Source organism: Bos indicus x Bos taurus, chromosome 2 (genome assembly GCF_003369695.1).
Source record: "Bos indicus x Bos taurus breed Angus x Brahman F1 hybrid chromosome 2, Bos_hybrid_MaternalHap_v2.0, whole genome shotgun sequence".
Lineage (NCBI taxonomy): Eukaryota > Metazoa > Chordata > Mammalia > Artiodactyla > Bovidae > Bos > Bos indicus x Bos taurus.
In genome coordinates, this window is record NC_040077.1 from 24,325,893 (window position 1) to 24,349,814 (window position 23,922).

Consider the following 23,922-nt stretch of genomic DNA (forward strand, 5'->3'; position numbering starts at 1 on the left):
AAAGAAACAGCAATTAGCAAATTTTCTAAATGCACAGTGAGCAAAATTAAAATGCTCCTATCCCAATTACATTCAGGGTCACAAACTACATTATCTATTAGAGATTATTCTAGAAAAGGTTTGTTCAATTTCCTATATATTTCCTTTCTTTGTAAAAGCACTGCTTCGTACATCCAAAATGAATACATATGAGACACATCAGCTATATGTCAATTTTAAAAGATAATTAAATAGAAGAACGGCTAATACAGTTATAAGAAGAACAATACAAGAATAATACAATATTGTAAGAACAATACAATACAAGAAGAACAGATACAGTTATAAGAAGAACTTTTTATAACTATATCTAATTTCCAACTTGCTACTGTCAGTGTTACAGTCAATTTGATGCATGGAGATCCATCATCAGAGGTAGGGTCACCAGGTAGGTTTCCATCAGCCTCAGGACTGGCCCCTTGGTCTTCTGGGAACCATCATTCACCCAAGACACACAGCACATCCTCTTTTGTTAAGAGTTATTTTCAGGAAAGAAGGGGCACATTGACTAATCTAAAGTTTAGGACACGTTAGTAGGAAATCATCAGAAACCTCAGGAGAAGAGAGCCCTGATCAGCAAGGAGCTGCTTTGGACTAATTTGATCTTAAAACACATGATCATAGTGAGTGCTGTCACTATAAATTACAGAACAGAAACTCTATATAGTTTCCTTAGGCAGTAAATCTATACGTTATTTGTTATGAATACTAGAATATTTAGTTATCACAGGTAATAATAAGAATTTATTTTCAGTGTCATAAAACTCTATCAGCTCCTAGTTTAAGCTGAACGTTGAAAACAACAGGCAATTGCTTCTTTCCCTCTGCAGAGGAGCATACGGTGTGGCCTGAATGTCTCTTGAAATTGCTGTATGTCCTTTGGATCCTGAGGTACATTTTTCATATCCTAAATTTGCATTTGCAATGTAAATCTACATTACGGTTTTAAATATTTTCATGTTCAGTAATAACATCAATTTCTAAAAGCTGCATTTTATTTCCCTTTACCAATTAAGTCTGAAAGGTGAGACCGCTGAATTCAAGTATGATGGGGGAGGAATGCATTCAAAATAACGAATATTGCTGCGCACTACATGCCCTATATTCATTGGCCTCTTACTCAGGGTCCGTTTTAATTGTTATCTGCGCATGCATTCTATACCACATAATGAAATGCTTCCATTTCACCCACTGAGCCCTGGGTTTTTATGTGCACCTCTACTAATGACCCTTAATTAAACCGATTTTACCCTTGGAAATGCAAGTTTTCTTTTGGTCAACAAGTATTTTTAAGGGAGCGTTCTGAATGAACTTTCAAAGAGACATTTAAAATGCTTAGTATCGTAAGCGGTTGTAAAACTGAACAAAGTACGTTTGTTCTCAAGTGTGGGCTACCAATACCTCTGTTTCATTGTACGTTTCCAGGGCAGCACTTTTACCCTGCACAGTGCCATCAATTCGAAGTTATGGGATGTTTCAGAGGCTTCAAGTATCTGGGCAGAAAACAACACAATAAAGTGGCCTGTGTAACTTTACATTAGCCAACAATGTCAACCAGAGATAATATGCAATTTAAAAGACACCCTGTAAAATGTCTTGCTGAATGTATTTGTTCATAATGATGAGCAAATGCCAAAGTCTAGTAACAAAACTATTATTTATAGCGTATCAACATCTAATTGATTTTACAAATGGAGGCAATTATTTTGGATGGAGGGAGGAATGCCTGCCAGATTTAAATGATTTATGATTACTAAGAGAGAAAACAACAATGTTTCACTAATTCATTTTCAAATATGGCTCTTACACTCATTGAGGATTTTAATTTTAAATCAAATTATTTCCTAAAATAATATATTAATGTTAAAAAAAAAGCAACTTTGTGACAGCAATCTATTTTGAACTGTTTAGAAATATTGGTTACTACAGTAGGCTCAGGAGAAAATGTCCCACAGAAATACATTTTCAAGGTGCTGATTTAGAACCACAGAAAGATCGCACTTCATGAACGCCAACCAATTACCCAGGGAAGAAGCGCAGGCTCTCATAGCACGGGGAACGCAGCCATGCATATTTCCTGACCTAAAACACTGTCTGCTTGATAGGTTTGATAACTTGCACAAAAGTCGTGAAAGGAAAATTAAATAGTGTGTCTCACTCGCTGTAGCTCCCATTGATTTTTATAATCCAGTACTAAGAGGTACATGTTTCAAAAGTAAATGAGAAAGATTGAAAGTTTCTTCCCATTTCAAGGAGACTACAGAGGAGAGAAGCTCACATTTCACAAGAAATAACCTGTGCATCTGTTGAAGAAGAAGAAGCTGGTGGTGGGGTGGAGGGGGGAGCGGGAATCCAAACAGCTAGGGGAATGCCCCAGGCTGAAGCAGATACTGATTGGGCAAAGCTAAAGGACAAGGGCCCTTGGAACTAAACAAAAGCAAATTCATTCTGTTGACAGATGTTGATTACATCAAAGCAACAAGGAACTCCCCCCAACTCATAATTTTTTTTTAAACAATTAATACCTCTCTACAATCTACACAATAAGGATAAAGTACGGTTTTAACCCAATCATAGCGAACATTATTAAACTTGTTTTTTAAAAGTTTCAGTTGAGTTCTGGTGTGTTTTTAGCCATGGGCTTCTCCAAACAGTGCTTTATTCATTCCCATGGACATGTCTGGAGAGCTAAGCTGGCCATACCATCAGCCCCTTCCTTCCAGGGGTTAACTGCTCTGGCTGCCAAATAAAATACAGAGCAAGCCATGTAATTATGGAGACAGTCAAAGGGCAGGCTCTATTTTGAAATCTATTTGCACAGACAAGGTCTTCCAATTGAGCTTACAGGAAACAAGCTGGTAAAGAGCCTCCTTTTCCCCAGATGCGTTCCACACTTTTTCTTCAACTCAGGAAATCATGGATATGGACACCATACACCATTACTTCCTGGATTTCAACCCAAGATGCCATTACAAGGAGAAGAGTGGATCTGTTTCACAAACCTGTAAAAAAAAACCTTTTTTTTTTTTTTGCTTAATTAACAGCATTTGGCAACAGCCTCTGGATGATAAAGCTCCAGTGTTTATTAAACAACATTTCTCAAGAGGATGCAGGCCAACTGTTATGCAGGTACTGGAAAACAGATCACTTTTTTTAATGCTCAAAATAAAGCACACAGTCTAGAGTACACTGGCATAAAATACTTGTCTGAAATAAAGGTTCTACTTGACATCCGACAGTGTTGTCAAGTTACTTATAGCTAAGACTGCTAAAACAGCAACAAAGATTCCACAGAAATAAAAGAAATATGCAAAGTATTTTAAGTGATGGAAAAAGTCACAAGTCACTTTTATGCTAAAACATAAAAATTTGTCCTAGTTGCTTAAAGGTCTAAGTTTGCAAATTTTATGAGACTTTATCATTCTCATATTAAAATAGAATTGAGCCACTACAACAAGTAAAACTAACTAGCCAGGGCTTCCCTGGTGGCTCAGTGATAAAGAACCTGCCTGTCTATGCAGGAGACATAGGTTCGATCCCTGATCCAGGAAGATCCCACATGCCGGGGAGCAACTAAGCCCATGTACCACAACTACTGAGTCTGTGCTCTAGAGCCCGGGAGCCACAACTCCTGAGCCCACATGCTGCAACCACTGAAGCCCTCACGCCCTAGAGCCCAAACTGCACAAGAGGGCTGACTGCAATCAGAAGCCCACACACTGCAATGAAGAGTAGCCCCCGCTGGCCACAACTAGAGAAAAGCCTGCGCAGCCATGAAGACTCAGAGCAGCTATAAATAAATAAATATAACAGTAATAAAAAAACAACTAAATAGTCAAATGAAGGTGAGATAGTAGTCCTCATCGCACATACGAGGCTATGGATGTCAGAACTCATCATCAAGCCCCCAAACCAAAGCCTGGGAATCCTGGTTCTAGAGAAGATGAGCTGGAAAGTCAGCCACAGAACACTTCTGGGAAGAGGAATGGGCAGCGCCTGGGGGCACCCTCCACCAATAATAAAAACATTCAGGAAAGATGCCGGGGTCAAGGCAAAACATGACCTTCCCGGCGGCTCCATCAGGAAGTTGGCTTTGTGCTACATCCCTTTTCCTTTTAAAAAATGTATCAGTACTAACTGATAGAGTATATCGTCAATGACAAGTTCAGAAATGGGTTGAGGAAAAATGTTTCATTTTGTTTCTCGACAAGAGTGAACTGGATAATATGTGATTATTCATTAGTTTACACCACCAGCAACTAAGGATCTGTTATTTAAACAAAAAGCATTCCTCTCTTTTTGGGCCACAAAAACAACCCAACCTGTTCTGGAAACACAGATCAATAAGTATACCTATTTAATTAAGTAGAGTCATATTTGTGAAACTAGAAAAAAGTTCCTTTAGGCTGGCCCAACTCCAGCCTGGGGAAGAATGTCAAAGATTATAGTAAAACACAAAATCTAAAACTAAAAGCAGCTCATTTAAGTGGATAAGTGGAAGTTACATAGAAATGATTAATCTGTAAAAGGAACCAAGGCTATTATATGAAATTTCTCCATTTAAGGTGAAAAATGTTCAGTTCAAAATTTGAATTTAAATTCATTTTTATAATCATAAAATATTGAGTCACACTGAAATAGTATATGCTTAGAAAATCCCATTGTGTCTCAGCTAAAGTTTAGAGAAAAGCAGCTTTTTAACACTTCAACAATACATATACTCAGGCAACTTCTTGGACAAAGAAATATTGTATCCTTTCACGGGAAATAAAGGAGCTGTTTATTAGGGCTGTGGTTAAAATGTAATAATTCATTCTAGTTGAGCCCTGTGAAAAATGTCATCAAAATATCATTTTCTTTGCCAGATTTTCTGCATGCCGTGATATCATTTAAATACAGAATAAAAGACAAGCTCTGATCAGAGTAGAAGTACGACACCAAAATGACCCAAAAGCAAACATTCATTCTGTCAAAGTAACAGGAAAGAATTTCACACAGTCCTGATACCCAGAAAATGCACACTTCTAGGTTAGCACAGAACATCTGGCAAACTTCAACTTTCCAACATCTCTCAAAAAAAAAAAAAATTTCTGTTACCTCACATACTTGGGTTAAAGCAGAGGAAAAAATAGAAAAAAATTATATTAGAGAACACAAGAAAGCATTAGAAACAGCAATTTCACAGAAATGAAAAATGGAATTCAATTTTAGAGAAAGTCTATATAAAAATATAATCAGCTTAAGAATTCACATACTAAGAAAGTTCTTTAATTCTTTAAAAAAGACTGTTCTTAAATACTACTGTCATGTAAAATACTGCTCAAAATACTAGCTATTTGGTTAAAAATATCAAGTAACAGAAGACATTGGAACTTATAATTTATGATCAAAGGTACAGCTTTAGTATGAGTATTTTCAATTGTATTAAAGCATTGAAAAGTGCAATTTTACTCTCCCACAACAAGGTCAACTGAATTCTACATGCAACATGATATATTGTTGGATGTATTTCTTTTCCTCTTTTCCTTTCTTTCTTTCTATGAGCCCTTTAGAGTTATTTATGCAAGCAACTGATATAAAATAGTTCAGAGCTTTCACCCAAACTTCAGTATCATTAGCTTCCCTGGTGGTGCAGACAGTAAAGAATCTGCCTGCAATGCAGGAGACCTGGGTTTGAACCCTGGGTTGGAAAGATCCCCTGGAGGAGGGCATGGCAATCCACTTCAGTATTCTTGCCTGGAGAGTCCCCATGGACAGAAGAACCCGGTAGGCTACAGTCCATGGGGTCACAGAGTTGGACACGACTGAGTGACTGAGCACATAGCACTCCCCCGCCCAAAACCCCATAAAACTACATCTTAATATTTTCCTGAGAATGTTTTCAATGTACAACTACAAGTGAAAGGCATGAAATAAAAAGAAACCATTTGAATATAAATACTGCAGTGGTATTTTGACAATTATGGGAGCTTTGTCTCTGCCCTCTAACCAGGCAATAGAAGCGGTAGGTAGGTAGGTAGGTCAATAATCACAACTGAAAATGAGAAAGCTAAACTCTAGGAAAACAATGTATTTCCAGCCTTCTGAAGTTGAGACTGCACAGATTCAAGACAATAGAAGCCAAGATCACTCATCAAGAAGTCCTTTTCACACACACAAAAAAAAAAAGAGAGAGAGAAAATACACAGTCACCTTTTTAGCAAAGGAAAAGGTTCCAAATTATCTGAAGGCAGTTTTTTGAAGTTACATAGTTATGTTGCCACAAATAACTTTATATACAATTCAACTGGGTAGCTTTAGTTGACCATATGACTAAATAACCACTCCATTGCTTTCAGAATTAATGCAAAAAGTACAATGTATTAAAATACAACAGGTTTAAAAGACTGCTTACAAACTGTCTCATTTTTTTTCTTTTTCAGATATAGATGCTCAGCTATAAAATCATTATTTTCTGTACAAAAGGATTAAAAATGAAAACCATCACCACTACCCAAATGTGTTCTCTTTATCTGTATAAAGCAGACTGCCTCTCATATTTGAAAATATAATATTACTTAAAAACCTTAGCTGACAGAGGTCATTCATACTTGATAGAACGACAAACTTGTTATCTCATTTTTAGATTAAAGTCTTCAATAGAGCCACAGTTCTGAAATATTTGATGGATACAATATTTGAAGCATGCTATTGTCTAATGTGAACATTTTTTGAACTATACTTCTATTAGAGTGTTACAAAAGAAAAAAATACCAACCCCCAAAATGCCTCAATAAAATATAGTCCAATTGGAGGTAAAAAGAAAGAAAGAGTGGAATTTCAAACACTTTACATTTTGTTTGTAGTGCGACATGGATTTCCCTCCCAAAGGTGTGCCTTTCTAACTATACTTCCTTGAGTTCTCGTTTAAGTTGGTTTCTCTTCTCCAAGCATTGGCTGGTGTACTTCGGCAAGTTCTCCTAAGCCTTAGTTTGCTCAGATGTTAACAGGAATAGTAACACCTTCCTCACAGGGTTGCTTTGACAACTGCATGACACAAGGTGTGGAGTGGCACAGGATACGCACAGAAAAGGTCATTATGATCACTGGTTCCCCGGCTGTGGAGAAGGCCACTCTATAATGAACTAATCAGACTGAATGCTGAAATGTGTTTTGGATAACCATAAAGTGAGCGACTCACAAAACAGTCATGAGATCCTAGGTTGGGTTCCAGAACTGCCACTTAAAACCACTCTACTCGAAGCACAGGTCCTCTCCTGCCTTTATCACAGGAATAATCTGACCATCAAATGAGACTGCAGGTGTATAAATACAAACCGGACAGCATCTGATTGCAGCATATTGAGAGAACGCTTAAACTCAGGAGGATGAATTATGCACAGCCTAGTTTTCCTAATTTTGATGTTTTTCTGAGAGTTCTTGGTGGGGCCTTGCTAGAAAGCTGATAGTAAAGTCTGAGGAAAATATTTTCTTCCATTTAGAAGCATAAAAGATTCTAGCTTTTTCAAGAATCATATCCTTCCAAACATGTTAGTATATTGAATAGGCTTTATATTTATGCAAGGGGTGGATTGAAAGAAATTGTGTTCTAGAAATATTCTACTCAGTTATGAAGACATTTTCTGTAAAGTTGCCTATCACAAATAATTTTGAGATATCAGAATGTTGCTATTTTTATTCTGTTACTAAATGATGTTTAGTCAATGTTTTGCTTATCCATAAACTGTTACGTTGTCCTTGGTAACCCTAGTACCTCGAAGTCTGTAAGAGTTTAAACATATTTTTTTTGGTGTGAGACTATTTAATAGAAATATTCTAGAGCTCACCAAACCTTACTGTTTAAATGTACTAAAAAGTCTTCTTTGCATAAAAATTCCTGTTTATTAAACAGTAATACAAGAAGAACTTATTTACATTTCAAGCACTACCAACATACATCATTTATGACAAAAAAGGCAAGCACTCCATAAGAAATGCTCAATCACTGTCAATCACAAACACTAAAATATACATAAACCAAAGCAAGCTGTGTGAACTGTATTAAATTCAGCTAAACACAGAATTACCAACAGAACAAACAAAAAAACAAATAATTATCAGTGACTCACAGATCTATTTACACGAGATACACAAAATAACATGGAAAGGTGTAACTATGGTAACCTGATAGCCTAAATTGAGTGCCTTTAAAATTTGCATTTATTTAAATACTATGCCAACTGATGTCCTTATAAAATTTAAATATTTCAAAAGTAGTCAAAGCTTATCCTTGTTAACTGATCACAGATCAAAATAGTTTCAACTATAAATCAGCTGTCTTTAAAGGTATTCAGGGACCAATTTAATGGAACCATGATAAAAATGTCTAACAATTTTTTTCTAATTTTTCAGTGAACTGTTATTTTCACAACCACTGATTAACAAGTGAAAAAAACTCAACTATATACAATAAATCCCATAGTAGTCAAGTAATATTAAAACATGCTTTGACATAAAGATTTATCTAAAACTCACCCTGTTGCATGTAACCACCCCACTTCTTCTAATTAGCTACTAGAGCAGAAATGGCATTAGCTGTTTCAGTTTACAGGTGATTTTCACTGACAATTACCATTTGAATGGTTTAATGTTTAATGCTACAGTTAGTCCTAATGTCTTTTATTTTATTTCATAAGCTACAGGAGTAAAACATTATTTTGTAGTTCACTGGTTCCCACACTTAAGATGTAATGTTCAGTGTGTATTTCATTATGTAGATGAGCAATAGATGTTGTTTGACATGATTTAAATGGGTCAACAGTATTTTCCTAGTCACATTAATCATCCAGACAGCTAGAATAAAAAAAGAAGGCCTTGAAAACTAAAACTAGAGAATCTATTCACACAAATGACACTTACCATGGCAGGTTATCTAGGATGTGGTTAAGGAGAAGGAAGAGTTACAGACTTTGAACACATGTTTCATTATTTGTTCAGAAACCATTTCAAGACCCTAGCTCTATTTTCAGAATACAAGTGAACACCCACAGGGACAGATTTTTGAGATACCAAACTGTAGTTTTTTTTTTTAAAAAAAAGCATCAGATGGAAATCTATGAAAACTTTTCCATTAGAGAATAAAGAAAAAAATGTGCGGAACCCAGCTGCAAAGGGGCCGAGGCCCCAAGGACACAATGAGACCCATATTATCTATGCAAATATACAGCAGTGTAGATGAGGACACAGGCTCCCAGGTGGTGCTAGTGGTAAAAGAAAAGAGACGCGGGTTTGATCCTGGGGTTGGGAAGATTCCCTAGAGGAGGGCATGGCAATCCACTCTAGTATTCTCACTTGGAGATTCCCAAGGACAGAGGAACCTGGTGGGCTACAGTCCACAAGGCTGCCAAGAGTTAGGCATGACTATAACGACAGCACCCACAGACGAGGATACAGCATTATGTCCTCACACAGTGAAGGCTCCTAAGAAGTGAAGGGAAGAAAAGGAAAAGCAGAACTAGCCTTTAGAAATAGCTACGAATCACTTTGCTCCAGCTCTGCATAACAAGAATCTGGTAAGGAACACGGAAATTGACAGATGTGAAGCTCTGAACAGCAACTCTACTTTCCTCCTCCCTTCATCGTCATGACTGATCTCTGCACTGAGTCTGACCGAGGAATGCAGCTCTGGTCTACATGACTAGGCAACATGCTGGAAGACGATTCTGCAGAACCATCCCACCACTTTGTTCCACATGAATTAGGCCCTTTCTAATAAATGGATGGATGCCACACGCATCACTTTCCACCCATCGGAAACTCCTGAGCAGGTCATTAGCAGCTGTGAAGAAGCCAGTGTCTGATATTAACTTTTTCTTTCTGAATCCACTTCTCAAGGGTCATTTTCCTGAGTAGATGCACTCTGTCCTTGCCTGAAACCACACAGAATGAGCCGGAGTTCATAGGAAACTTACTTTCTTCCCCCCTGATTATGAAATGGTATATGGATGATATTAAACACTTTAATGACAATACTGGGGGCTTCCCAATGGCTCACCAGGTAAATAATCTGCCTGCAATGCAGGAGATGCAGGAGATGAGAGTTTGATCCCTGGATCGGGAAGATCCCCTGGAGGAGGAAATGGCAACCCACTCCAGTATTCTTGCAGGGAAAATCCCATGGACAGAGGTGCCTATTGGGCTACAGTCCATGGGGTCACAGAGTCAGACACAACTGAAGTGATTTAGCACGCACACACACATAACAACATTGAGAAAGCATAAACAGTATAAAGAAAAAAAGGGTAAAGAGCTTCCTCAAATGACCACTGTTAACATTCAGCAAACATACTTTAGACCATTTCTCTACGTGTGTGTGTATTAAGTTGCTTCAGTCTACATGAAACTTTTTATCCTATTGGGTTACTGGTTTCACAGTATTCCTTTATATGGATGAGTAAAATAGCCCTTTATTGAACCAGTGATGAGCATTTCGGTGAGCTCTTTTGTTTTTTGCCCTGCAAAATACACTTTATACAAATATATGTATTTGTAATTATTCTCTTTAGCTTAAATTCCCAGAAGTAGAATTCTTGAGTTAAAAAATATACAAAATTCTGACATATCTGCACAACTGCTCTCCACAAAAGAGAAATTTACATTCCCAAAGGTGTCAACTTCCCTACACCCTCACCAATATTATTAGTGATGAAATCTTTGTCAGTCTGATAAATGAAAAATGGCATCTCGCTTTTACTTATTTTTCTCAGATACTCCTGAGATTGAAGATTTCTTTATGTACTGATATACTTTTATGAATTCCCCATTTAGGCCTCTTATAGGTTGATTTTTATTGGATTTACTTTTAAGTGTGCTCTGTGAATTAGAAACATTAAATGTTCATGTAGTATATTGTTTCAATTTTTTTTTTCAGTTTTCCATTTGCATTCCAACCTTGTTTTAAAGTGTGTTCAACCATACGATGGGGTTTATATTGAATTTATAGATTAATCTAGGGAGACTATGACTTTTTAAAATATTCAGTTGTTTTATTTAAGAGATGTCCTTGTATTTACTGCATGCATGCGTACTAAGTCGCTTCAGTCATGTCTGACTCTCTGCGACCCTATGGACTGTAGCCCACCAGGCTCCTCTGTCCATGGGATTCTCCAGGCAAAAATACTGGAGTAGGTTGCCATGTCCCTCTCCAGGGGATCTTCCCAACCCAGGGATTGAACCCACGTCTCTTATATCTCCTACACTGGCAGGTGGGTTCTTTACTGCAGTCTTCTTTAATTTATCTCAGTAGACATTTAGATGTCTATCTTGGTAGACATCTAATAAAGACCTGTGAATTCTTTATTATTTGTTTACTCCAGGATATTTTATACTTTGGGTTGCTATTATACATGGAATTTTACCATTATGTCTTCTGCCTAAATAGTCGGACATGACTGAGTGACTAAGCACAGCACAGCACATAGGACAATACTTAAAAAAGAAAAACATACAAAAACCTTAAGTTTAAAAGTTGATTTAACACTCCAGTGTCATACATTTATGTGCCTTAATATCAGACTCACATACTTTTTCCAATGGAAAGAAGTGTGTTGGGGCTGAGTGGGGTTAATTGGACTTTGCTTTCCATCACTGCCAACTTACCCCCTTACCTCGTCTTTCCCCAGTGTTACCTCCCTCTTCTCATATATGATGTGTTGAACCCAATAGGTTTAACAGGTGCTAAAAGTGCCAGTAAATTAAAAGCACCAAAAAAGGAAAGATTTTTTGGAAAAGTTTGATATTTAAAATATTTTCCCATGGGACTTTGCTGGTGAGCCAGTGGCTAAGACTCTGCGGTCCCAATGCAGGGGGCCTGGGTTTGATCCCTGGTCAGAGAACTAGATCACGCATCACAACGGAGAGTTTGCCTGCCACAACCAGAAACTGATGCAGACCAATAAACAAATTAGAATATTTTTTAAAAATAAAATACTTTAAAAGATTATTTGCCCTCAAAAGCAATGACCTAATTATGAGGGGTTAGGGGAGAACATTAAAACTTTTTAAGACTTATTATTATTCTACGCTTACCTAATTTTACACCTTAGCCTTGCTTTTGTGTTATGTGTCTGGGGTAGGTTGGGACAACTCTAATCTTTTCAGTAGTAGGGTTCCTGTCTCCATTCAGCCTTTGTGCATTCTGCAGCTGTAACTGTGGCTCACGGGACCTTTAGCTGTGGAATGCAAACTCTTAGCTGTGGTATGTGGGATCTAGTTCCCTGACCAGGGACCTAGGCATTGGGAGCATGGAGTGTTAGCCACTAGAACACCAGAGAAGTTGCAGATCCAAAACTTTAATTAAAAATAAATTTAAAAGTAATCTGCCAGATTTCTGAACAAGGTCGCTGCATAGCTTTAGTGTCCAGGGACCTTTTGTATTCAGTTTGACTTTCCCCCGGGAAGACAAATATGTTTTGAAGTTGTAAAAAAGGGAGCCAAGGTGTGTGGGGCCAAATCCTCTCTTTTGAGGATTTGCTCTCCTCAGATCAAATGCTCTCCTGATGTATTCTCTTCCATGCGTTTTAGAATTCTAATTCCAACTCCATCTGCAAGTATGTGAAATCCCTATGACATACTCTTGGCAGGAAAAAAAAAAAAAGACTAATTTTTTGCATTATAAATATCTTATCCACAGGTAACAGCATGGGGGATTACACCCTTTTCTCTACTTTTACCTATATTTGAAATTTCCAATAATAAAACATTCAAAGAGCATTTGATTTAGCACTGAAAAACATAAATTTTTTTTTATGAATTCAAAGAAGTATAGGCAATCGAAAGATTACTTTAAATCTAGGATGCTGTTTACGCATGAGAAAACAAAGCATTTAAAATGAGCATCAACTTGCAGTTGCTCCTGTTAGGAACAGCCCCAGGGCTGATTGCTTCTTGATGGCAGAAACATTTGGAATCTTCAGTTCACAACAACATGTGCTTCTTGGGCGTCATCCTGGGGTTGAGTTTTAGCTGCTTACTTACATATACTATGTAAGTAACAGGTTTGGACACCAAACTGTTTCTGAGCACAGGGTGATATAAGGTGCTGGCTGGGGCTTGACCACTCTGATGATGTACAGAGAGGCAGAAAGTCTTCACAGAAGTTCAACACTGGAAGTGCTGCAGAAATAATACTGCAGCGAGGAAGGTTCCACTTCCATCTTTGTGTCATAAAACCTTAGGCAGCAAGCAGCTTTTTTGCACAATCGTATGGGGCCCCTCAGGAAAATATCTTGGGGATAATATTTAAAATTAGAAGGCTATAAATCCTGTAAAGGAGGTAGCAGTGGGCTGACATAGACAGAATTTATACTTAGAAGTAATGCTTCATCAGTACCAAATCTACTCAGCTCTGAACTACATTGCCATGACTAGATGATGCTGACCTCACTGACCAATCTGAAAGCTGGCAGTATTTGGGTTTGGTGATTGCTAACTTCAGAACTCATAAATATTATGTAACTCTAGTCTTTTTGCCTCTAGCCAACCAGCCTGACTCCAATTTTCAACCACAAGTGGCAAACTGACACTGAAATTTTATGAGCTCTGCCATATTAGTAATGCACATTTCCTTTTGAATTATTCTAGCCTGAAGCAGATTATAATTATTGTTCCTTTTCCCACACAGATCTGAAGATCTATAAGTGGTTCAGGTGGCAACATCAATGTTTCAATGTTCCACGTAGGCTGGTAAATAAAAGCCCGTATATGACAAATGAAAAGCAGATGGATTTTTGTATTGCTAAAATTTTAAATATCTTAGCTAATTAAAGCTTGGTCCCTGTCAGAGTGTGTCCATGGAAAATGATTCCCTATCTTATTAGAGATGTTTTTCATCTTACTATCAAATAAATGTATGCTGTACAGTTTGCTTAGAGCAGAATACTCAGGTAGTCAGGGATAAAGTTAGTTCTACACCAAGATAAATATGTGGTCTTAGCTGTTGGAAAACATTTTCTGACATAAACAAGATGGCTAAGTTCTAGGCTAACCCATTTGCCCAAGATGTAACTAAAATACTACACGTTTGCCATGAAAACAAAAAGCTAGGAAACAATTCAGCTGCAAATACCTAATATTTTAGCTACATTATGGGTTTTCTGGGCTAGCCTGGGAATGTTGCTCCCATTCACAGTGCGGTTTCTAGAGGAAAAGATGTTCTATCTGGACAGTGAGGGAAAGTGAAATGTCCACTCTATGGCCTCTTCCTCTCCAGGTCCTACTTGAAAGGGGATGCAGGCTGAGTGGCCCTGAAAATACTACAGAGGAGAGAAAGCCAAGTCTCATTCCTTCTCATAAGAGCTGTACCAGCCCCAGAGGCAGGATCCTCATGTTGCTTCAGCTTATTCCAACTCACAGAGCAAGTGAAAGGAAGCAAGTCCGCTTTGAAGTTCAAGCAATACCCCCTCCCCGACCCTTAGCACTGGAATGAACATTTCAAGCCCCAGTACAGCCACCCGGACAGGAAACATGGTGGTTCTCCCCGACTACTGTCACTCTGCCCAGAGTTCACCAATATGGGCCGGAGGCCCATTCATAACTTAGGTGGAGCCAATGGGGCTGGACTGTCTAACTTCAGTTCTGGCTCTAAGATTTACTAGCTACCAACCTTCAGCAAGTTACATAAACATTCTGTGCCTCAGTTTCTTCATCCGTTAAAAAAGGGGAAATAAAAAAATTATGAGGATTAAAATAAGTTCATATGTATTAAGTACTTATCAGTATGGCACCTGGCACTCAGAGATCAAGAAGCTGAGCATGGCAGCTGGCACTCAGATACTGCTGGAGAGAGTGTTGATTGGTTCAACTACATTGCAAAATTGTCAGAATGAAGTCACTAGTTCACCCCTAGAAATACACATAACAAAAATGCATAGAGGTTACAGAGAAGCACCAAAAGCCATCTATAAGAATGTCTGTAATAGAGAACAGTGGAACTAACTCAAATGCCCATCAAAAATAGCATGGGTAAATTATGATAAATTCATAAAATGGAAGACTATGGTTTTTCCAGTGGTCATGTATGGATGTGAGAGTTGGACTGTGAAGAAAGCTGAGTGCCGAAGAATGGATGCTTGTGAACTGTGGTGTTGGAGAAGACTCTTGAGAGTCCCTTGGACTGCAAGGAGGTCCAACCAGTCCATTCTAAAGGAGATCAGTCCTGGGTGTTCATTGGAAGGACTGATGCTAAAGCTGAAATTCCAATACTTGGGCCACTGCATACGAAGAGTTGACTCACTGGAAAAGACCTGATGTTGGGAGGGATTGGGGGCAGGAGGAGAAGGGGACGACAGAGGATGAGATGGCTGGATGGCATCACCGACTTGATGCACATGAGTTTGAGTGAACTCCGGGAGCTGGTGATGGACAGGGAGGCCTGGCACCCTGCGATTCATGGGGTTGCAAAGAGTCGGACACGACTGAGTGACTGAACTGAACTGAACTGAACTGACTGATACAGGAATCAAAACAAATGTAGCTACAGACAATAATATGGATGGATCTTCAAAATATAAAATCATCAGTCAGAAACAAAAAAAGAGAATCTGTGATTTTATTTATATAAAGAAAAAAAACAAGCAAAATGGCATCATACTCTTTAGGAATCTATACATGGGAGTAAAACTATAGACAAAAGCAAGAAAGTGAATACTATTAAAGTCAAGACTGTGATTAGCTGGAAGATGATAAAGAGATGTAGACTGGGAAAGACAATGAGTGCTCTTCTGAGGTACAGGCCATGTTCTGAATTTTTTTTAAACTGGCACAGTAGTAATATATGTGTTTTATAATCACTCATTAAATTACTCATTTGTTTTGCATACGGTTCTCTTTGTATATTATACATCACAATAAAGCGCTAGAGGGGACAGAGAAAGAAGGCAGGAAAAGAAGAAAGGGAAGAAGGAGGGAGGGAGGGATAAAGCTAGAATCAGAAAACAAAATAAGCCAAAACAATATGAGAAAGATTCTAACAACTTGGTTTCTGTGTGTTATAATGCAAGTAATTCAAAATATTTCTTAATATGTTAAATTCAAGCAATTTTTAAAAATCAAGGAAAATAGGAAATCAAATAATTCACAATTCTTACTATACAGTGAAAATATCACTAGCATAGTTATCTATATTATGCATCCCTGATGGTTCAGATGGTAAAGGATCTGCCTGCAATGAGGGATTCCTGGGTTCCATCCCTGGGTTGGGAAGACCCCTGGAGAAGGGAACAGCTACCCACTCCAGTATTCTGGCCTGCAGAATTCCAAGGACGGAGGAGCCTGGCGGGCTACAGTCCATGGGGATGCAGAGTTGGACATGCCTGAGGGACATACAGTCTATGTTATAATTAATCGACTAAGCTATGAGAAATTTGTATTAGAAAAAAATTAAAATGAATTCTCATAATTACTCTATTACTATAAACTAGTTAATAAATATACTTGATGGCCATGTAACTATTCTTATTCTAGGACTTTTTGGCTACTATAATATACATGGAACAACAATATTGCTTGCGGAAGCAGAAAAAGCTACCAAACTTTCTTAGAGGGAAAACCGTATCCTTTCAGAAACTTTATAATAACTATGGTAAAACAACTGACATGTTTGTAGAAATTTTAAAAACAATTTAATACAGATTATTTAATTTGGCCCAACAACCTGTGTAAAGTAAACTGAGAAGATATTCCTGCATGTGCTTTTCAAGCAAAAAAACCCCTGAGACTCAAGGAGGTTCAGGGATTTCCACAAGATCACAAAAGTTACAAGTGGCAGATCTGAGTTTCAAACCTAAACCTATTTTTTTTTAAACTTTTTAAAAATAGAAAATTAGAAACATATGCAAGGATAGACAGATTACTATAACAAACTCCCATGTACCCGTCATCTAGCTTTAACAATTATCCACTCACGCTGATCTTGTTTAACCTACAGCTATCTTCCCTTCCCACTGAACTATTTGGAAACCAATCCTAGACACCATATCTGTAAATATTTCAGTATGTATATCTAAAAGATAAGGACACTTTATAAAGAATAAACAATCTAAACTTATTATATCTAAAAAATTAATAGTAATTCCTTAATATATCAAATAGCTGTAGTCTTTAGGTACTCTCCTTTTGTTAAATACATATATATCAATTATATATATAATTATATAAACTTTTTATTAAACAAATGGTTTTTTAAAACAGGATCCAAAGAAGAGGCTACACATTGCATTTGTTTGACATGTCTCTTATGCCTGTTTAATCAATGCTTCTCCTTTTTTCTTCCATGTAATTTATTTGTTAAAGAAATGCATTGCTTTGTCCTTAGCATCTCCCTTATACTGGAATTCACTAGTTATACCTAATGGTATCTCCTTTCCATATATTTCCTATGGACTAATATTAAACCCAGCGATCATTTTGATTCAAGTTCTTTTTCTTTTGTTTTATTGGCAAGAATATTTAAGGGCTGGTGGTGCTCTGACAGTTGTCTCTCTTATTGAGATACTAGCAGCCCCTGACAGTGTCTAGATCCATTGATTGCTTAGGGATTTACCAAGTGGTAATATTTCATTAGTTCTTCTGAATTTGTTGGCAGGAATATCTCTATAAAGAAATTCTTTCTTTTCCCAGATTACTGTCTGGTTGGCCTGAGTTCATACAGAGAATCAAGCTAAAGGCTTGATCCTTTCTCCCTATTTCACCAGTTTTCAGGATAGCTAGTTAAAAACGCAGAGCTCTGAACAATAAATTTAGTGTTCTTAATCAGAGATTAGATAAAATTTGTATCTAAAAGATGCTAATCTAAAATATCATTTATTTCTATATACATGATTTCTATATGAAAGACTGAGTCAGTGAAATTTAATTGCACTTGGGAAGTAAAAATACTGGTCAGACTCAGAAACATTTTGTTAATTTTTATCATAAAGTAAAAACATTAGTCACTCGGGCTTAATATATCATATATCTTCTCCATCCTTTTCTTCTCACACTTTCACTTGTGGGGGAGGTGGGTGGGGCTAGAAGATTAGAGGTAAAAAGACAGGACTGCAATTGAAAGGAGGGGGGAACCCAACTCCAAATGGATTTTTCTTTAAGAAAGAAATCCAAAACCAAAAGAAAACAGGTAAAATTAGCTATTGGAAATTATGGCCATGTGAATCAACCCTTTCTCCCCACATCTGGCAGCACTTAGCTCCCCGAGGGTACACTTGGTGCCCCAGGGCACCGTTACATATGTTTGACCAGCCGGGCAACAACAAAGGACGCGGAGGCTATAAAAAGAGGCAGCAGGTAACCATCAGGCTGGCCAAATGGCTGAGGCACTTTGCAAACACACAATGAAGCAACTGGTTATTCCCATGGCTGAAAAGTCAACGAGGGAGGGCTGTATTTTAGGATTCAAATTCCACAGCGCGCCTCTCTAAGTCACTGGGTTACTTCCTTGTTTTAATCAGGTCCACAAATCCTCCCTTTTCTTTCAGACACTCGGGGAAAAACATCGGAGACAGGCTGTATAAAGCAACCCTGTGTGCTTGCCAAAAGCCCATCTAAGAATTCAACTGGACGGTTTTCTGGACTCTCCCCCAGACTCTCCCCCAACCAGTGAAGGTGCCAAGTTATTCTGCACACCCTGTGGCATTCTGCTCACAAATGAGACAGAACGTTTGTGAGTGACATGGTCCATCTGCTTATACCCATTCTACAACTCAGATGAGTACAGTACAGTCAGTTTTAAACACGGCTCCCACATGAGCAGTCATTTCATAATTAGCAAGTAGAGTCTCTGCCTTTCCCACAGCCTGAAGGCCTCTTTTGGAGCCCTTGGTACTGGAGTATCTCCCTTCTCTCCCACCAAGAATGTCCATCCTCCTCTCTACCTCTTCACTAAGACTATTAAAAACACACCACCTCATTTCTTCTAATCCAGTCTTAGCCAAATACAGGAATGATAACAGCCATTAAACAAAGGCTTTGTGTGGATATTCCCTTAACCCAAAGGAATGATTCTAACTGTTGGAAATTTTTGGTTTTACAGTGGAGATATTTGGAAGCCAGCGGACCCTTCCAATGTTTTCAGCTATACCATTGTTAATAAGCTGTTTCATAAACATGAAGCTGTGAGGGGAAAAAAAACTATAAATGTCTTTAGCCTCCCTTTTCAGTGACATATTTCTGAATTACGAGTTTTTGAAAATGAGAAGCACTTACAATGAAATATTTCTAAATTATATTTAGTTTTTACTACATAAATTCTTAAAACTAAGCAACAGAAATATTTCTTGATGTATCATTCATACATACATATATACATATGTGAAAGTGAAAGTGAAGTCACTCAGTCGTGTCTGACTCTGCAACATACGTAGGAGTGTTATATATGTCGTGTCTGACTCTTTGTGTGTCCGACTCTTTGAGACATACGTAGGAATGTTATATACATACGTAGGAGTATTAAATTATAGAATTAAGACATCTTTTAGCAAATGTATCACATTCAATTAAATATTTGGAGAAGTTAAATATATTTCAATTTTTAAGTAGAGAAGAAAATTACATGAAAGATTTTATTAAGAAACTCATTGATGTTGTTCCAGGGTCTCCAACTTGACATAAAAGGCAGAAAGGTAACAGATGACTGCATTACTATTGTTTGTGACTTTATTAAAAAACCAGAAGCATACCAAGACTTTGAATTTTAAAAGATACTTTCAAATACTGAAGGCTGGGGCCAGGGTTCATGGGTTAAGAATGCAGACAGAGGTTTGTCCAGGATATCTCTCCTGTAATGTGATAGCAATGTTGCATCACACATCCTCAGCCCCCTTATTTCTTGCCTGCTTCAGTTCATTTCCACCTCTGCAATATGGTTTGCTGTTTTTTGTTTTGTAATGTAGGCTTAAAAATGAGAAGGCATTTTTAAGAGAAGGCAATGGCACCCCACTACAGTACTCTTGCCTGGAAAATCCCATGGACGCAGGAACCTGTTAGGCTGCCAAGAGTCGGACACGACTGAGTGACTTCACTTTCACTTTTCACTTTCACGCATTGGAGAAGGAAATGGCAACCCACTCCAGTGTTCTTGCCTTGAGAATCCCAGGGATGGGGGAGCCTGGTGGGCTGCTGTCTATGGGGTCGCACAGAGTCGGACATGATTGAAGCGACTTAGCAGCAGCAGGCTTAAAAATGAGCTAAGTCAGGTTGCATGAGTTTGAGGCAGTTACTTTTGTAGACTATAATTGTTCATCCACCTGCTATTTTGGAAAATGTTTTCCATAAAGCTCATACTACCATGGACTCGAAGACCAGGAAACACAGTCCGTGTCTTTGCTTCACTTGTAATATAGACAGTTTCTTCTATTCAAGCTTTTGCTTAGATTTTACAAATGGGCAAGAACTAAACGATGCTGGAGTTTCTACAGTTCAAGGAGTTTTAGGTCTATTTTTCACAAAAATGAGATATTCTAAAAGTGAATAAATAAGTGCATTTATAATTATTGACAAAAGTAAACTGTACTTTGAAAGGTGACACATTCTCTGCAGAGTTTATTGATCATTTCTTCATTTGTTATGGTTTGACCACATACTCCTTGCTGAATTCTGATTCTTCTGTTTTCCTTCTTTATTCAAATTGTGTTGTATCTAGAAGACTAAAAACGGCCTATAAGCCTATAACGTCCATATGGACTATAATGGCCTATAAGGTTGGGCTTCCCTTGTGGCTCAGCTGGTAAAGAATCCGCCTGCAATGTGAGAGACCTGGGTTCGATCCCTGGGTTGGAAAGATTCCCTGGAGAAGGGAAAGGCTACCCGCTCCAGTATTCTGGCCTGGAGAATTCCATGAATTGTATAGTCCATGAGGTTGCAAAGAGTTGAACACGACTGAGTGACTTTCACTAGTATAAGGCTGCTTTAACAATAAATACATGGTTAAAGTAGCATACTAATCATGATAAGCTGATGAGAAAAGCAAGGACCAAGTTAGAACATGTTTCTAATGTTCTTAAATTATTTAAGCGAATTTATATCTATAATGGACACTAAAAACAAGCACTGTCTTTCATTTATTACCCCTAAGAAACTGATTTTTAGTCATAGCTTCAAGTTCTTACATATCTATATATATTTGTCATGTTGATCATAGCAAATTAAACTTATTTTTCCTTGTAAATCTTCCTTTCATAATGCCCATGATGTTACTGGTAGATGAAAAACTAAGTTGAAGATCACATACACATGCTACCATTAGAAACACATATGCATAGAGGTTTGCACATGCATAGAAAAACAAAGCCTAGGTGAAGATAATTACTAAGTTTTCCTGCTTAAAATTCTTCAATGTTCATCAACTGCTTTTAGAACAGAATTCGTTTCTCAGAGTTGATGAAGGTCCTGCGTGCTTTGGCCCTGCCTTCTCTCCCTGTCACTCACAGCCAGCCAGCCACCAGGCCCCCTTTCCTCTTCTCAGACACAGTACGTCCTTTCTCGTCTCTGCATTTGCTCTTTCACCAGCTCCTCACGTCACTGGCTCATTCACATCCTTCAGGCCTCAGCTCAAATGTCGCTTCATCAGAGAGGCCTTCTGGGACCACTCTCTCTAAAGTGGTCTCCCCGGTTACTCACTCCCTCTTAACTTTGTTTATTCCCTTCCAAGCACTTTCCCATTGCAGAGTTATCGTGTCTAATTGTGTCTTCTCGTCTCCCCTAGCAGGATACCAGCTCCACCAGGCCTAACCCACAGCACCTACCCTCTCCTGCTGTGGGAAATCTTTAGTACTCTGCATTGGAATTTTCTTCTCAGAGTCTAATTTTCACAATTTGGATTTCACTTTCTTATCAAAAGAACTAGTCACATGAGCAAACTCTACAGTGGGTATAAAGTAACTTGCTACCTGAAAAGCTAGAGATGAGAAAACTTCATGAAAATGTCAGTGCAAATGACATTTGTAGATAAAAGTGAGGAAAATTTTTTTTTTTTTTTGCCACTTCAAGTGAGTTGGTTTAATTCCAGGTAGTACACAATTCAGGACAGAACAAAGACTTAAGAACGCACTTTAGAAAGATTCTTGGCTGGATTATGTGGATCTCATAGCTCAAGCAGAAATGGCTGAGAACTAAAGACTAGTTGAGCTACCATATAATTTAAGAAAATGATTTTTGAAATCACAATGTAAGTCAGGGGAAAATCAAATAACACATCTATATGTGCTTATATGTGTATAAAATTATATATACATATATAAAAGCAAATACACATATATATGCCTATATATATAATTATACACATATATATAAAATCAAATACACACACATAAATATATAAATATATATATTTGATTACCTATAAGATGACACAATGGCTAATTCTAGACAGAGAGGTCTACGGTTTGATGTGTTAGGTTGGGAGTACTCTAGTATTTATCATCCTCCCCAGGGTGGACTCACTGTCTGCATACATGTAACCATCAGTATGTGGCTGTTGAATGAAGAAATGAACCCATTCATTCCCGGTAACTAGAGCGATCTTGGCATATCCAACATCATTCTTCTAGACCCCTTCACACACTCTGAAGGAGAAAACTGGGGTCTAGAGAACCAATGCAGTTATTGCTTTAAGTAAGAATTGTCTGCCCCTGATTCAGAAACCTCATGTTTGCTTTTAGGAGAAAATAAATAAATACAGGTATTAAAAACTCATTGTCTTCCCCTCAGGATGGGATGCTCTGACTCACTAGTACTTCTGCCAGATCACTTTGCCTGCAACTGTGGTTTCATTATAGGGCCCTCAATTTCTGCTCAATTGTGTGGTCATCCATTCATCTTAAGATGTTTCAGAAATTGAAAAAAATGTTGAAGGCACTAGGAAAAATTTTACAGATTACTATATTGTGAAAATGAGACTAAGTGTGAAAGCAAGAAAGCTTTTCTGCTTTCTGCAGCAAACACAATGTCTAAGTAGGCAGCTATGGATTCACTGTGAAAGCTTTAAAAGCCTAACCTAGAAAAGGAAAAATCCATGAGGGAGAAGGAGAAAGTTCTTCCATGAACTACTTACTAAGTCAAATTACAGGGCTCTCCCTAGGTAAGAATAGCTCTCAGCTGCTAACACGACATAAAGAGAGATAAACAGACATGTGCCTTCTGATGGAAGGATATGACATTACCAATGGTGCATTTTAGTCCCCAAATTGAACTTTAATCTGATCAAACTTCAGGATGGAAGTGGTGGAATTTATAGAATATACAGGGGAAAGAAAAATGATAAATGACATCATGGGGATAAAATCAGAAAATCTAGACTGAGAAAACCTACGGAATAAATGACCTAGTTTCTTCAACAAATAAATCACAAGGGGAAAAAAAAAAGAAAGGGAAGGCAAACCTCTAGATTAAAAGATTAAAGGGATACATCAATCAAATGCAATGTGGAAACTGTGTTTGGTTCCTGATTCCAACAAATCAACCTTGGAAAAAAAAGAGAGAGAGAGAATCAAAGAAATCTAGACACAAGATATATTTGATAGGGAATTATGCTCAAATTTTGTAATGTTTAATATGGTATTTTGTTTACAGTATTTTCAACATTTAAAGTTGCGTACAAAATATGTCCAAGTTTTGTTTTGCAAATAATCTGTGGAGGAAGGGTATAGGGAGTAGACAGGGGTAGAAGTGAATGAACCACGATTAGTGAAGCTGGGTGATAGGTCCGTGGAATGCCCATTGTGCCATGCTCTCTGCTTTAGTATATGTTTAAAATTTTCCCTAAGAAAAGCTAAAATAATCTATCAGTTAACATAGTACCATCAAAACACACCTATACCAGTTCTCATGTGGTCCAGTAATTACATCAGTATCACA

The 23,922-nt window shown here is 37.7% G+C and overlaps 1 protein-coding gene across 2 annotated transcripts in view; it reads right to left on the reverse strand.

Annotated features, from left to right (window-relative positions):
* Positions 1-23,922, reverse strand: part of METAP1D (methionyl aminopeptidase type 1D, mitochondrial) — a 76,892-nt gene that overhangs the window by 24,852 nt on the left and 28,118 nt on the right. The window contains exon 1 of one of the 2 annotated variants that reach the window (XM_027557655.1): positions 1,441-1,532. The exons of the other annotated variant lie outside the window; for it this stretch is intronic. The gene's annotated coding sequence lies outside the window, so the exon portion shown is untranslated. Of the gene's footprint in view, positions 1-1,440; positions 1,533-23,922 lie in introns of those variants that run through there. 2 annotated transcript variants of the gene reach the window in all.